Below are 13549 nucleotides of genomic sequence, written 5' to 3'. Positions count from 1 at the left end.
CTCTAACAGCTGGACCTTGTTAACATTTAAGTCGCCAGGGTTTTTTTTATTAAGAGTGGGTGTAAGGAGGCTGCTGGCTGTCAGCCATCCTGTGAAGTTCAGGAGGCTAAGATCCCCACCCATTGGAACTCAAGTAAATGAAGGATGAGATTTGGGAGAGTAGGAGTGGTTCATTTGGAAAAGACAAACTGAGGGTTCAATTACAACAGATGTCTTGATGTTCCCTTCTGGGATTTGATAGACTGCTTTCCAGAATAACTGCTCATAAATACTGCATATGAAATCAAGAATGCCATTCTCAAGTAGGGAGTGAAAGTATAAGAAAATATCAGAATATTTTAAAATAAAAATAGAATCTAAACATCAATGAGTGATTCTGCCTGATTTTCAGCAAAAAAAACTTTAAAGATTTGATTAAATAAAATGTATGACTTATTTTGTTCTAAATTCACGGTGACTGCTAACTTGTTATCTTGATAAAAATTTTCCAAGAGCCTGCTGTTTTCTGGCACTCTGGGCAGGATATTCCATTGAAGCAAGTCTTCAGCAAGTTGAGTACTCCTATTTATTGGACTTGGACAAATTTTCAAAGACCCCTACAAGTGGACAAACTAACACTTAAATGTTCTGTTGAAGTCATTGTGGTTACATTGGAAGAAGACCTCCCTCAGAGCATCTTCTCTCCATGGCCTGACTCTATATACCCTGCAGGATTTGTGACATCCCCGGCTGGCCCCTTGCCACCCAAATGTGCGTCACTGAGTGAGACCTCTGGCCTATAAGCATCACAGCTGGCTGTGCCTTGACGAAAGGAATAGTTTGAAAAAAAAGTTGGCAAGGAATAATGTAGGTTACTGTGCTCTCCGTGCATGCATACTGGATCTATTATTATGCTAGGAAAGGCAATGTCATCCTGTTTTACATATTATTTGTAATGCTTTCATTGGAAGCATTCTTATTACAATCTCCAGTTCCCAGAAAAAGCAAACGTCATAAATGCAACAAGTATGTAAATTAGAACGGTCTTTCCTAATCAGCTCAGCTGGGTGCGGCAATAAATCAGTTCAATCCAGTTTAAGGTGAAATCACTTTGTAATAGTTGTGAGCCTTTAGATTGCTAAATGAAAGTGCAGTTGGGAGCATTGATTTTCTCTGCAATACAAGTAAGCATTTGTTTAAAATCATAATAGATCCACACAGAAGATAATTGTCCTATAAATCCAATCATACCGCAAACAAGATTGCAGTGGGTGGGAAACATGGCACAATCTTGTTAACAGTGTCCCAGGCAGCTCTTCAAATTTACACTAAGGGCTCATTCTCTTTTAAAGTATTTCATTTGGAAGTCTACCATTGGCTGCATGTGCAAGTTCCAGTAAAAACTGCATCTCTGTCGACTTACAGACAGCCACCCCTCCAGTGACTGTTAGCATGAAAACTTTGCAGCTGAAGATAGCTGCTAGAGGTCTGGACAGCACACTCTAGGGCCTTCATAGGGCAGTTAAGATTTCCTCATCACTCTGAAGCAGAAGAATAGGGTGAAATTGAATTTACTTTATTACTTACATCCTTCACATACATGAGGAGTAAAAATCTTTATGTTACGTCTCCATCTAAATGTGCAAAGTCCAATTTATAGTAATTTGTAATAAATAGTTTGTACAACTGGACAGTCACTATAGCATAGAAATACAATTGTATCAGCATGAATTAATCAGTCTGATGGCCTGGTGGGAGAAGCTGTCCCAGAGCCTGTTGGTCCTGGCTTTTATGCTGCGGTACCGTTTCCTGGATGGTAGCAGCTGGAACTGTTTGTGGTTGGGGTGACTTGGGTCTTCAATAATCATCTGGGCCCTTTTTACACACCTGTCTCTGTAAATGTCCTGAACAGTGGGAAGTTCACATCTACAGATGTGCTGGGCTGTCTGCACCACTCTCTGCAGAGCCCTGCAATTGAATGAAGTACTGTTCCCTTACCAGGCAGTGATGAAGCCAGTCAGGATGCTCTCAGCTCTACCCTTGTAAAAAGTCCTTAGGATTTGGGGGCCCATACAAAACTTCTTCAACCGTATGAAGTGAAAGAGGCACTGTTGTGTTTTTTTCATCATACAGCTGGTGTGTACAGACCATGTGAGATCCTCGGTGATGTGTATGGCGAGGAACTTAAAGCTATTCACCCTCTCAACCCAGATCCACTGATGTCAATAGGGGTTAGCCTGGCTCCATTTATCTTCATAGATTTTCGATGGGTGAAGAATCTCTCAAATAAGATATAGGAGCAGAATAAAGCTATTTGGCACGTGGAGTCTGATTCGTCATTTTATCATGGCTCCCTGTCAGTCCCAATCTTCTGCCTTCTCCCCATAACTGAGAATCTGCCCTCAGTAATCAGGAATCTATTAACCACTGTTTTAAAAATACCTGTTGACTTGGGCCTCCACAACCACCTCTAGCAATGAATTCCACAGATTTACCACTCTCTGACTGAAGAAATTCCCCCTCATCTCTGTTCTAAATGGACAACACTCTATTATAGGTTGTGTCCTCTGGTTTTACACTCCCCATCATAGGAAACATCCTCTGCACATCCAGTCTATAACTCCCATGATCACTGAACCCTAAAGGTTCCTTTACCTTAAGCTCTCTAATCAATCCCACTTCATTGCACAGCACACACTCCAGAATAGCAGAACCCATAGTGGGCTCAACTACGAGCTGCTCTAAAAGGCATACTACAGATATCCCCTCTTGTAATCCAGCACTGAACAGATTTCCCCAATCTACTTACTTATTGAAATCCCCCATGACCATTGTAACTTTGCCATTCTGACATGCATTTTCTATGTCCCGTTGGATGTTTAGCTCCCAGCTATAATCTTCTTTCAGCCACAATTTAGTGATGCCCGCAAGATCATCTCCAACTGTTCTACAAGTTCATCTACCTTATTCCAGATACTGCATGCATTCAAATATAACACTTCAGTCCTGAATTCGTCACCCTCACATGAGGAATTCTGCAGATGATGGAAATTCAAGCAACACACATCAAAGTCGCTGGTGAACGCAGCAGGCCAGGCAGCATCTCTAGGAAGAGGTACAGTCGACGTTTCGGGCCGAGACCCTTCGTCAGGACTAACTGAAGGAAGAGCTCCCTATAGTGGGCACCCCTCCACCTTTCTTTCTCCCTAGGCCTCCCATCCCATGATCCTCTCCCTTCTCCAGCCTTGTATCCCTTTTGCCAATCAACTTTCCAGCTCTTAGTTCCATCCCTCCCCCTCCTGTCTTCTATCATTTTGGATCTCCCCCTCCCCCTCCCACTTTCAAATCTCTTATTATCTCTTCTTTCAGTTAGTCCTGACGAAGGGTCTCAGTCCTAAACGTCGACTGTATCTCTTCCTATAGATGCTGCCTGGTCTGCTGTGTTCACCAGCATTTTTTGTGTGTGTTGCTTTAAGTTACTTTGAAAATTTCTGACCATTGTACATGTGCATATACATGTAGATCAAACACATTCATTAATCTCTAACAAGTTTTTACTTCACTCTGGGAATAAAATGTTTAATCAGGATAGCAGTGAATAGTTGTGTACGGAACAGAGGTATCAATATTTTTACTGTAAACAAATTAAACTGCTTATTTCAAAGGAAGAGTTTCCACACATTAATTATTTATAAGCCCCTCTGGTGCCAGTTGTCCCAGGGTCTTGCCAACCCTACAACGAGCATTTCGCTCATTGGCTGCAATTTTATATTTGTTGGTCTGCAGAAGCACTCAGAGTTTACTCTTGCGAATAAATCAATTATGCTTTGAGTCACATTTTCAAACCAACTGACATTTAAATGCTTCTGCTGAAATTTACTCAAATTGCGGGCAAAGTTTAAGCTTTTCAAGGGATTTTCCTTATGTCGCAAATAAATCTCTAATCAGTCATTAAGCAGCTGAATGTAATTTGGTTTTCTGTCTTTGGGGGTCAGTGACTGAAGCTGCAGAAATCGAGTTCAAACCTGGATGCCCAGGAGACACTGAAACTCTGAGTGATTATATACATCTGTTTCCTGGATGGACTGCGCAGTGTTTCTAAGTCATTAGGTCCCGAAGGGCATTGGACCTCACTTGGAAACGTATCTATCTCCTCTTTGATGGGCTTATATAATCGACTTTTATATAACCAGAAGGTCTCTACTCTGATCTCAGCTTCCTCCTATGAACCTACCAGGTTTGATGATCTTACTATTTTTACAGATTTGACATATTGCTGGTTTGTAAGGCTAACTTTTTAGGGTTAGGCTTTGTAGAACATTTCAAATTATTTCTCTCGATATGGAATGAGCTAATACTGGGATTAAAATCTAAACTGCATCCCCCTTCCTGTTAATTATTTCTGGAGAACTTTGAGCTTCTGATAAGTAAAGTTGTAAGAGGTTAGATTTGAATTGTTCCTTATTGTGGAAGCAATGAGGACAGAGTAAATTATTGCTGAAAAGAAAATCAATTGGTGGCTGTGCAGTCACTTTGAATAGAAAATTTAAAAGCTGCAGCGATATTGAATACACAAGCCTGTGATCTATTGTTTGATTTGCATTGTTTCATGTCCAAAGAAAATGTTACAGCCATTAGCATTTGAATGATATTTAAATATTAACACTTCTTGGTATTTTATGCCTATACCTGATTTCGTTAGCTGAGCAGTGATTTTGATTGAACATTCTAGAATAATATTAATAGAAATCTGTATTGCATTCATGCACAATGTGTGGTACAATTTGTCTGTAATTCAGTTGAATCTGGGAAGAAAGACTTTGGATATTGTGTGTTGGCAACATCATAAACTTTGTTGGTACATTCATGTTGATACCACTTCCAAAAAACTGCCAAGGGGGTTGATTGCAGTATATTTCAGTACTCCTGGAGTAAAATGATTTACATCTAGTCTTCTTAAATACAGTCTCCCATGTCTAGATCCTGAAGTTTGCAGCAGACTACAAAAAGAGATGCTCATTTTCACGCTCAGTAAAGACAAAGTTGGATAGATTTTTGCATAGTAGGGGAATTAAGGGTTATGGGGAAAAGGCAGGTAGGTGGAGATGAGTCCATGGCCAGATCAGCCATGATCTTATTGAATGGCGGAGCAGGCTCAACAGGCCAGATGGCCTACTCCTGCTCCTATTTCTTGTGTTCTTATGTAAATGAGCACAGAGAATTGTACTAGGAAATACATATAGGCAGACAGGCAGATGATTCAAAACAAACAGTTAGACCTATCCTCACCAAATATCCTTCAAAGTGAAAAATGGCATATGCAAGATTTAAAGGTTATCAAAATAATTATCTTCTTCCCTACTTTAAAATATTTAGGAGTGCTAAATTGGACTTGGGTGCGGAAATCACGGTTCTAGTTTAATCCCGCACCTTAATTCTGTGCAGTACACACAAAATACTGGAGGAACTCAACAGGCCAGGCAGCACCTATGAAAAAGACTAACAGTCGACATTTCTGGCTGAAACCATTCATCAGGAATGGAATGGAAGGGGAGAAGGTAGGGGGAGGGGAGGAATAAGTACAAGGTGGCAGATGATCGGTGAAACTGGGAGAGGAAGGGAAGAGTAAAGAACTGGGAAGTTGATTGGTGAACGAGATAAAGGGCTGGAGATGGGGAAATCTGATAGGAGAAGATAGAAGACCATGAAAGAAAGGGAAGGGAGAGAGAACCAGAGGGAAGTGAAGGGCAGGTAAGAAGATAAAGTGAGAGAGGGATACAGAAATGGGGAATGAAGGGAGGTGGCAATTACTGGAAGTTTGGGAAATTGATATTCATACCATCAGGTTGGAAGCTACCCGGACAGAATATAAGGTTTTGCTCTGCCAACCTGAATGTGGCCTCATGCAGCAGTAGTGGAGGCCATGGACTGACATGTCGGAATGGGAAGTAGAATTGAAATGGATGGCCACCGAGAGGTCACTCTCCCGGTTTCACCTATTACCTGCCACCTTATACTTCTTCCTCTCCTCCCCTCACTTTCTTATTCTGACTTCTCCCCTTCCATTCCAGTCCTGATGAAGGGTTTCAGCCTGAAACATCGACTGACACTCTTTTTCATGGATGCTGCCTGGCCTGCTGAGTTCCTCCAGCATTTTGTGTGCATTGCTTTGGATCTTCAGCATCTGCAGATTTTCTAGTGCCTTAATTCCCATTAGAGGCAACATAGCTACCTTACGCTTCTTGCAATTTGCAAGTCTGTGTGTGTGCCAAGGGTGACTGTAATGTTTATTCTTCAGATGGACCACAGTTCAACTTGCTCGCCCAAACTTTATTCCCATGGCTGTACTTGTCCTGATGCCCCTGAGGCCTCACTGCTGCAGCTATCTGGCAAAGTAAAGAGAACTGTGAGCAACCACAAAGCATCTGATAGTGGATCCTGACACCCCACCTCCAGATAGCATTGATGCTGTCAAATTCCTTTGAGCTGCTTTGAAATATTCCTAACGATGAATGGCTTTTAAGAATAGTGCATTTTTTTAACTATTGAAAGATTTGAAAAGATTAATTTTGAAAAGATTAATTTTGAAAGAAGTGCTTTCAGGTGCTATGAATTAATTTAACTATTAAAGCGATTTAAGTATACAATAGCTATTATTTTATGAAAGATAAAACTGTAAACACCAGGGTGCAAAATTGAAATGGGATGCGGAGTTCATTTCCTGAATCCTTGCTTCAGATAGTGCAGATATAAATGGAGTCTGAAATACTTTTCTCTTTGCACTCTCTTCTGTTTATTTCTCTCAGACACCTCTCCAGCAGTATCCTAAAAGTAGCCTATGGTTCCAAAAAAAAATCCGCCTCTTTTTTTTTGATGGCTTTAAAACATCCCAACAGTCTGAAAACGAGAGTGCAATAATGTGCCAAGTCATGGGGGTCAACAAGAAAGTAGTTAAAAGTTTACTTGTAAATATTGACTTCCAATAAAGAGAACAACCAGGTTAACTTAATTCTAAAAAAATGCACAAAGATAGGAAGTGAAAGAGAGGAATGGGTAAGGCAAGGGAGAGGGCAACACTGAAGGAATTATGGGAAGTGGAGACATGTATGGAGGTGGCAATTATTTTTATTAAGGTTGTAAAATTAGCACTATTCTGAATCAAAAATATGCATAAAAATATAAGGATTCTCTAAGATTACCAGATAATGAGACACAATTGCTTCAGTCTTTTAATCAATTTACTTACTGTATGTCATTCCTCAGCTTGTTTTACTGTAGTTAAAGCTTGTAACCCTTAAGGGAAGTCAGCTATAACAGAAGCAAAATGCTTTGCAGTTTTCGGTTTGATATCCTGTGATATCCTGTGATCCTGTTTCATTATAAGTATTATTGAGGGATATCTATAGTATACTTTTAATGAGTTCTACAGCTTGTACTAGAGATTACTCTCCAGATACTGAAGGTACCAAATATCTTATGATAGGTAGTTCCATGTGACAAGTACTTGAGGTTTTTATTCGGCAAGGAGAAGTTGAACTGCAAAAAGGAAGCCAACTCTGTCTTAAGCAGAAACAATAATAAATGAATTCTTCACAAGTGCCACAATCACCATGGCAACATTCACTTAAAAATTAATGTCAGGTCTCAGAATTACACCTTAAAAATTTGTTCCCTCTCACCTATTATACTTCTGTACCTTGAAAGGACACAGTTTCACCTCGGCAGCAGCAAAATGCATTGGGCGCAACAGAGTATTATACAGCTGTACTCACAGAGCAAAACTTGCAGGGGTGCTGTTGTAGTCTGGTGTACTGACCTCTACCTTGCCGAGGCACAGCGACAACTCACGGATACCTCCTCTTATTTACCCCTCGATCGTGACCCCACTAAGGAGCACCAGGCCATTGTCTCCCACACCATCACCAACTTTATCCGCTCAGGGGATCTCCCATCCACTGCTACCAACCTTATAGTTCACACACCTTGCACTTCCCGTTTCTACCTCCTATCCAAGATCCACAAACCTGCCTGTCCCGGCAGACCTATTGTCTCAGCTTGCTCCTGCCCCACCGAACTCGTTTCTGCATACCTCGACACAGTCTTATCCCCCTTTGTTCAATCCCTTCCTACCTATGTTCGTGACACTTCTCACGCTCTTAAACTTTTCAATGATTTTAAGTTCCCTGGCCCCCACCACTTTATTTTCACCATTCTTAAGTCCTGACGAAGGGTCTCGGCCTGAAACGTCGACTGTATCTCTTCCTAGAGATGCTGCCTGGCCTGCTGCATTCACCAGCAACTTTGATGTGTGTTGCCAGAGCAAAACTTAGCCTACTTTCTCCATGAGTGCTGACAAATGCAGCACCATTTTAAATAAAGATAATCTTCTTATAATCACATTTCTCTGTTCCACTGCAAAATTCTTCATAGTCCTGATAAACACTGCAAGGATATATAAAGGCTAGTCTGAAATATTCAAAATGTCCTCACAAATAACAGTGCCTATTTTCTCTTAAGAAGCAATGGCCAATTAGCAAAAATTGGATAATTTTCCTAGGAAGGATGGAGAAGGTTAATTAGAGTGAGGAGTTAGTTATTGGGAGTAATGGTTGAGTAAATTGTGGAGGAGGAGAGTACTAAACATGCATTTTCATTTTAATCCAAAAATTTGAAAACCAGCCTATTTATTTGTGCTACTCTTTCTAAGGCATTGAACCAATGTGATATGATAAGTCCAATAAACATATTTTACCACCCACAATGGTCCTACTTTACTACAAATAGCCCGAGGCTAAATGTAATAGACATCTTGTGGTTTCACTGAAGTTTAAAAAATAGATTAGATTAGCTTCATTTGTCACATATACATCAAACCATACTGTGAAATGCATTGTTTGCATCAAATCAAATCAGCAAGCATTGTGCTGGGCTGTCCACAAGTGTCCCCACACTTCCCACATCAACATAATAACACAACTCACTAATCCTAATCCATACTGCATGTCTTTGGAATGAGCGGGGACACAGGAGCGCTGGAGGAAGCCCACGCAGTCACAGTGAGAACGTACAAACATCTTACAGTTGGCAGCGGGAATCATACCCCAGTCGGTGATCACTGCTGCTGTAATAACATTAGGCCAACCGTTCTGTCCCAAGTTGTCAGAAGAACTTTGGAGAGTTCTCTTCTTACAGCAACATCATAGTCAAATAAACAGTTCAAATAACAGTTTCAACAAATTGTACATTAATATCTGTAATAATGGGAAATAAGAGATAAACATATAAATAAATACTGAAAGGAGAATGATCGGAATCCTGCTGGGCTTTGCTGACCACTTTATGGTGAAATGCCAGCACTCACATATTCAAATATTGTCAGGCTTGAGACTTTGGCACATGTGAACGAGCACTGTTATCTCTGGTTTGTTCCTGCCAATTAATCTGTTGCTATGTTTTGTTAATGGATCCCAGTAGCAGAACGCAGGTTAGCTTAGACCCTTCTGCATTTAACATGGGAAATCGGCTCTTAGATTGAGAAGATCCGCCACAGAATCTGTAACTCCATTTGTCTGTAGATACAAAAGAGAAAAAATTAAAAATGAGAAAGTTACTAGAAATTTTTATTTTCCATAACAACAGACAAAATGCTGGAGGAACTCAGCAGGCCAGGCAGCATCAATGGAAAAGAGTACAGTCGACGTTTCGGGCTGAGACCCTTCAGCAGGAAAAAATACAAGGAGTCAGTGTTAGAAGGTGGGGCAGGGGAAGAGAAAACGCAAGGTGATAGGTGAAACCGGAAGCAGGGAAGGGTGGGGAAAGAAGTAAAGTAAAGAGCTGGGAAATTGAATGGTGAAAGAGAGATACAGGGTTGGAGAAGGGGGAATCTGATAAGTGAGGATAGACGGCCATGGAAGAAAGAAAAGGGTGGGAGGAGCACCAGAGAGAGGTGATGGGCAGGTAAGGAGATAAAGTGAGAGGGAAAAGGGAATGGGGAATAGTGAAGTCGGGGGGGGGGGGGTATTATCGTAAGTTTGAGAATTTGATGTTCATGCCATCAGATTGGAGGCTACCCAGCCAGAATGTAAGGTGTAGCTCTTCCAACCTGAGTGTGGCCTCATTGTGACAGTAGAGGAGGCCATGGACTGTCATATTGGAATGAAAATGGGAAGTGGAATTAAAATGGGTGGCCACTGGGAGATCACGCTTTTTCTGGCGGATGGAGCATAGGTGCTTGGTGAAGCGGTCTCCCAATCTACTTTGGGTCTCACCGATATACAGGAGGCCACGCCAAGAGCACCAGATACAGGAGATGATCCCAACAGACTCACAGGTCTGTTACCTCACATGGAAAAACTATTTGGGGCCCTGAATGGTAGTGAGGGAGGAGGATTTTCAGCTCTTGTTTGTTTTCCATAATGTGTTTCTATGTAGAGTATGTTTGTTCCTCCTGTGGTTTCTGTGGTTTATCGCAAGTCAGTTGGTTAAATTGGTCACTACACTGTGGGAAAGATGTGACCAAGCAGGAAAGGATGTGCAAAAAAGATTCACAAGGATGTTGTCCAGATTGAAGGACTTGCACCCTAATAGATTGGGTCCTGGGTCTCGGCCTAAAATCTCGACTGTTCATTCATTTACAAAAATACTGCCTGAGTTTCTGAGCTCCTGCAGCATTTTGTGCATGTTGCTAATCGGTTGGATCTGTTTTCTCCTAAGGAAGCTGAAATATGAGGTGACATGAAAGAGACATATAAAATTATGATAGGCATAAATAGGATAGACAGCCAGTCTATGTTTCCCATGGATGAGGTGTCTAAAACTAGAGGGAATACATTTGAGGTGAGAAGAAGGAAGTTGAAAGGGGATCTGTAGGGTGATTTTTTAGTAGCTTAGTAGCCATCTCAAGTGAACTGCCTGCTGTACCAAGAGTGGAGGCAGGAACAGAAATTACATTTAAAAGGCACCTAGACCATTACTGAAGGCATAAGTGATGCAAAATTAATGCGGACAAATAGGACTTGCACAGGTAGGCATAATCGTTAATATCGACATGGTAGGTCAAAGGTCACCACTCTATGGTACTATGTAAAATATCCCTCATGTAGACGAATGGCAAAGAATCCAATGAGAGTTGATGGGTATGGGAGAGAGAATAAGTTACTGGTCTCCAGGAAAATAAGGAAGGAGAATGCAGTGAGTGAATTGCTCTGTTAGTGGCCAGCATTGACCGGACAGACTGAATGGTGGTAGCCTCTAACACTGTCACAAATAATTGAATTCTTAATAATTCTTTATATAGTATCACATATGCAAACAGTTTGCAACAATATATTTGTAAAATAAAAACAAGTAGCGTACACAATATTTTGAAATCACATGAAAATGAACAATTCTTGGAAAATAGGAGGATGAGCAGCTTTTATTTTTTAAAAAACAGTAACAATCTGCTGCCAAGTGGAAAATTGGCCCGTTAAGGCCACAAGATTAATTATTGTAAATTAATCCTGAGGTCAGTAAGAGGTGAATTCTGCCTATAGAGATTCAAGGTCAATTAGAGGATGATAATTTCTTTTCAGTTTGGCATTTGGACGTAAATTTTGGCCCTGCCCCCAATAGCAGATCTTTCAATCTTCTTTCCTCTTTTTTTAAATTCAAATCTGTGTTCCATCTTTAATTAAGTTCTTCGACTATGGTATGACATCTAATGTCACATGGTAATTTGCAGGATGTATGTTGTCAACAAAGCTGCTTACACTCTGAACAAATACAATTATTCAGTTTCACATTCTAACTTTGATTGTGTTATATTGGTATTTAGAACTGAATTGGTGGTGGTTTTTTGGGCTGAATTCAGAATCAGTTCTCCTGGGTGATAAGTCACAAATCAAAAATATTGGAGTAGTTTTTCCTTTCCACCAAAGCTGATGCAAGTACAACTCAAACGTACAGCAATCAATAATCACTCCTTGATCCTTTGTCAGCTTTTACAGTAATGGCAAGGAGAGGGATTGTTCTTTTTAAATGGAAGCAGGCAGCCATTAAGGACAATGCCAATTTGACTATTTATTGAATTATTTATTTTAATTCACAATGCCAATTTGACTGTTTATTTGATTATTTATTTTAACTCGTGGTTAACTTTAACCACGAGTTAAAATTTAAGCAAGTTATAAAAATATCAGGATCCATTGAAGCTGTAGCTGTGATTAACGGGTTTCAGAATTATTCTTTATTTTCCCCTCATTGCTTTCAAAACAAAGATTCCTTTTCAGACACTCAGCAAATCCTTCGAAGTTTAATAGTAAACTGGCTAATAAGTTTCAGCAATGCCAACTTTAGACTGTTGCCAAAAGCTATCAGCATACTGAGGAATTCCTTGCAGGGAATATATCAACATGTCAACATCATAGAAACAATCCATATTTCCTTCTCATCAATGTAAATATCAACATTTCTGAAGGTCATTTAACTGTCTCCAACAATCATGTTTGTATTTCTCTAGTAATAAATCAACGAACACTTGCCTTAATTGATCTAAGCTTTTATCTTTTCAGCCTTATAACACAGGAATAATTGTTTTAGCAATTACAGAACAGCCTGAGATATTGGATCCCTTCGCAGTAGAGACTGAATAAAATGAAATCCAGTATGGATCACTAAGTGATAATGTCTGCCCATAATGATTTTTGATAGAATAAATACCAGACCTACAGTATTTGCAATGATGAAGTGTTATTGGAATTATCACATCTAATGGCATCATTTTCCATTTTGCAGTCTATTAAATTCTGTGAAGGAGATATTGGAACGTGTTCGTCACTAAAATTTTAGCAACAATTCTTCATCACACTTTGGACGATATTTTATTTGTGTTGTTTTCCCCAAATTTGCAAATCTTTGTCTTCAAACTCTATCTCATCGCATCTGCAGGTATCCGGAAAATTTATTCATATATGGGAGTTTGGATGACTTGACCTTGCAAACATGGATACAAAAAGAGCCCTGTACAGAAGGAACAGTTTGTTCCTGGACTAGGTGGGGCAGTGGGAAGGTTTGCTAGTGCTACAGAGAAGGGAGAGGCGGGGTTCTGGAGTGGTGGCTTAAACTAGTGTTGCAGGGGGCGTGGGCACTGGGAACCCGAGCACCAGTCCAGAACAGATAGTGGAGAGCTTGTGGAGAACAATGTAGTTAAGCCTATATACAAAGTCAGGATCGAAAGGTGGTGCATGGTGGAACTAATGACCTGAGCTGCATATATTTCAATGCAGTGACTATTGTAGGAAAAGTAGATAACCTTAAGGCATGGATTAGTATGTGGAATTATGACTTTGTAACCGTTAGTGAGACTGGCAATTCAAGGCCTGATGTTCTGGGGTTCCGTTGGTTTAGATGTGATAGAGCAAGAGAGGTGACATTACTAGTCAGAGAAAATATTACAGCAGAGCTCAGTCAGAACAGACTGGATAGCTCGTCCAGTGAGGCTTTACGGGTAGAACTGAGGAATACGAAAGTACGTTTGTATGTGCACTTTAATGGGATTATATTATAGACCATTCAACAATCTGAGGGATTT

The 13549-nt window shown here is 40.4% G+C and overlaps 1 protein-coding gene across 5 annotated transcripts in view; it reads left to right on the top strand.

Moving 5' to 3' along the window:
• ppp2r3a (protein phosphatase 2, regulatory subunit B'', alpha) overlaps positions 1 to 13549 on the top strand; it is a 345954-nt gene that overhangs the window by 138996 nt on the left and 193409 nt on the right. Inside the window, exon 1 of one of the 5 annotated variants that reach the window (XM_072255639.1) lies at positions 4140 to 4216. The exons of the other annotated variants lie outside the window; for them this stretch is intronic. The gene's annotated coding sequence lies outside the window, so the exon portion shown is untranslated. Of the gene's footprint in view, positions 1 to 4139; positions 4217 to 13549 lie in introns of those variants that run through there. 5 annotated transcript variants of the gene reach the window in all.

This window comes from Mobula birostris, chromosome 4, assembly GCF_030028105.1.
Source record: "Mobula birostris isolate sMobBir1 chromosome 4, sMobBir1.hap1, whole genome shotgun sequence".
Classification (NCBI taxonomy): domain Eukaryota; kingdom Metazoa; phylum Chordata; class Chondrichthyes; order Myliobatiformes; family Myliobatidae; genus Mobula; species Mobula birostris.
This window is presented reverse-complemented; position numbering and strand designations above follow the sequence as displayed.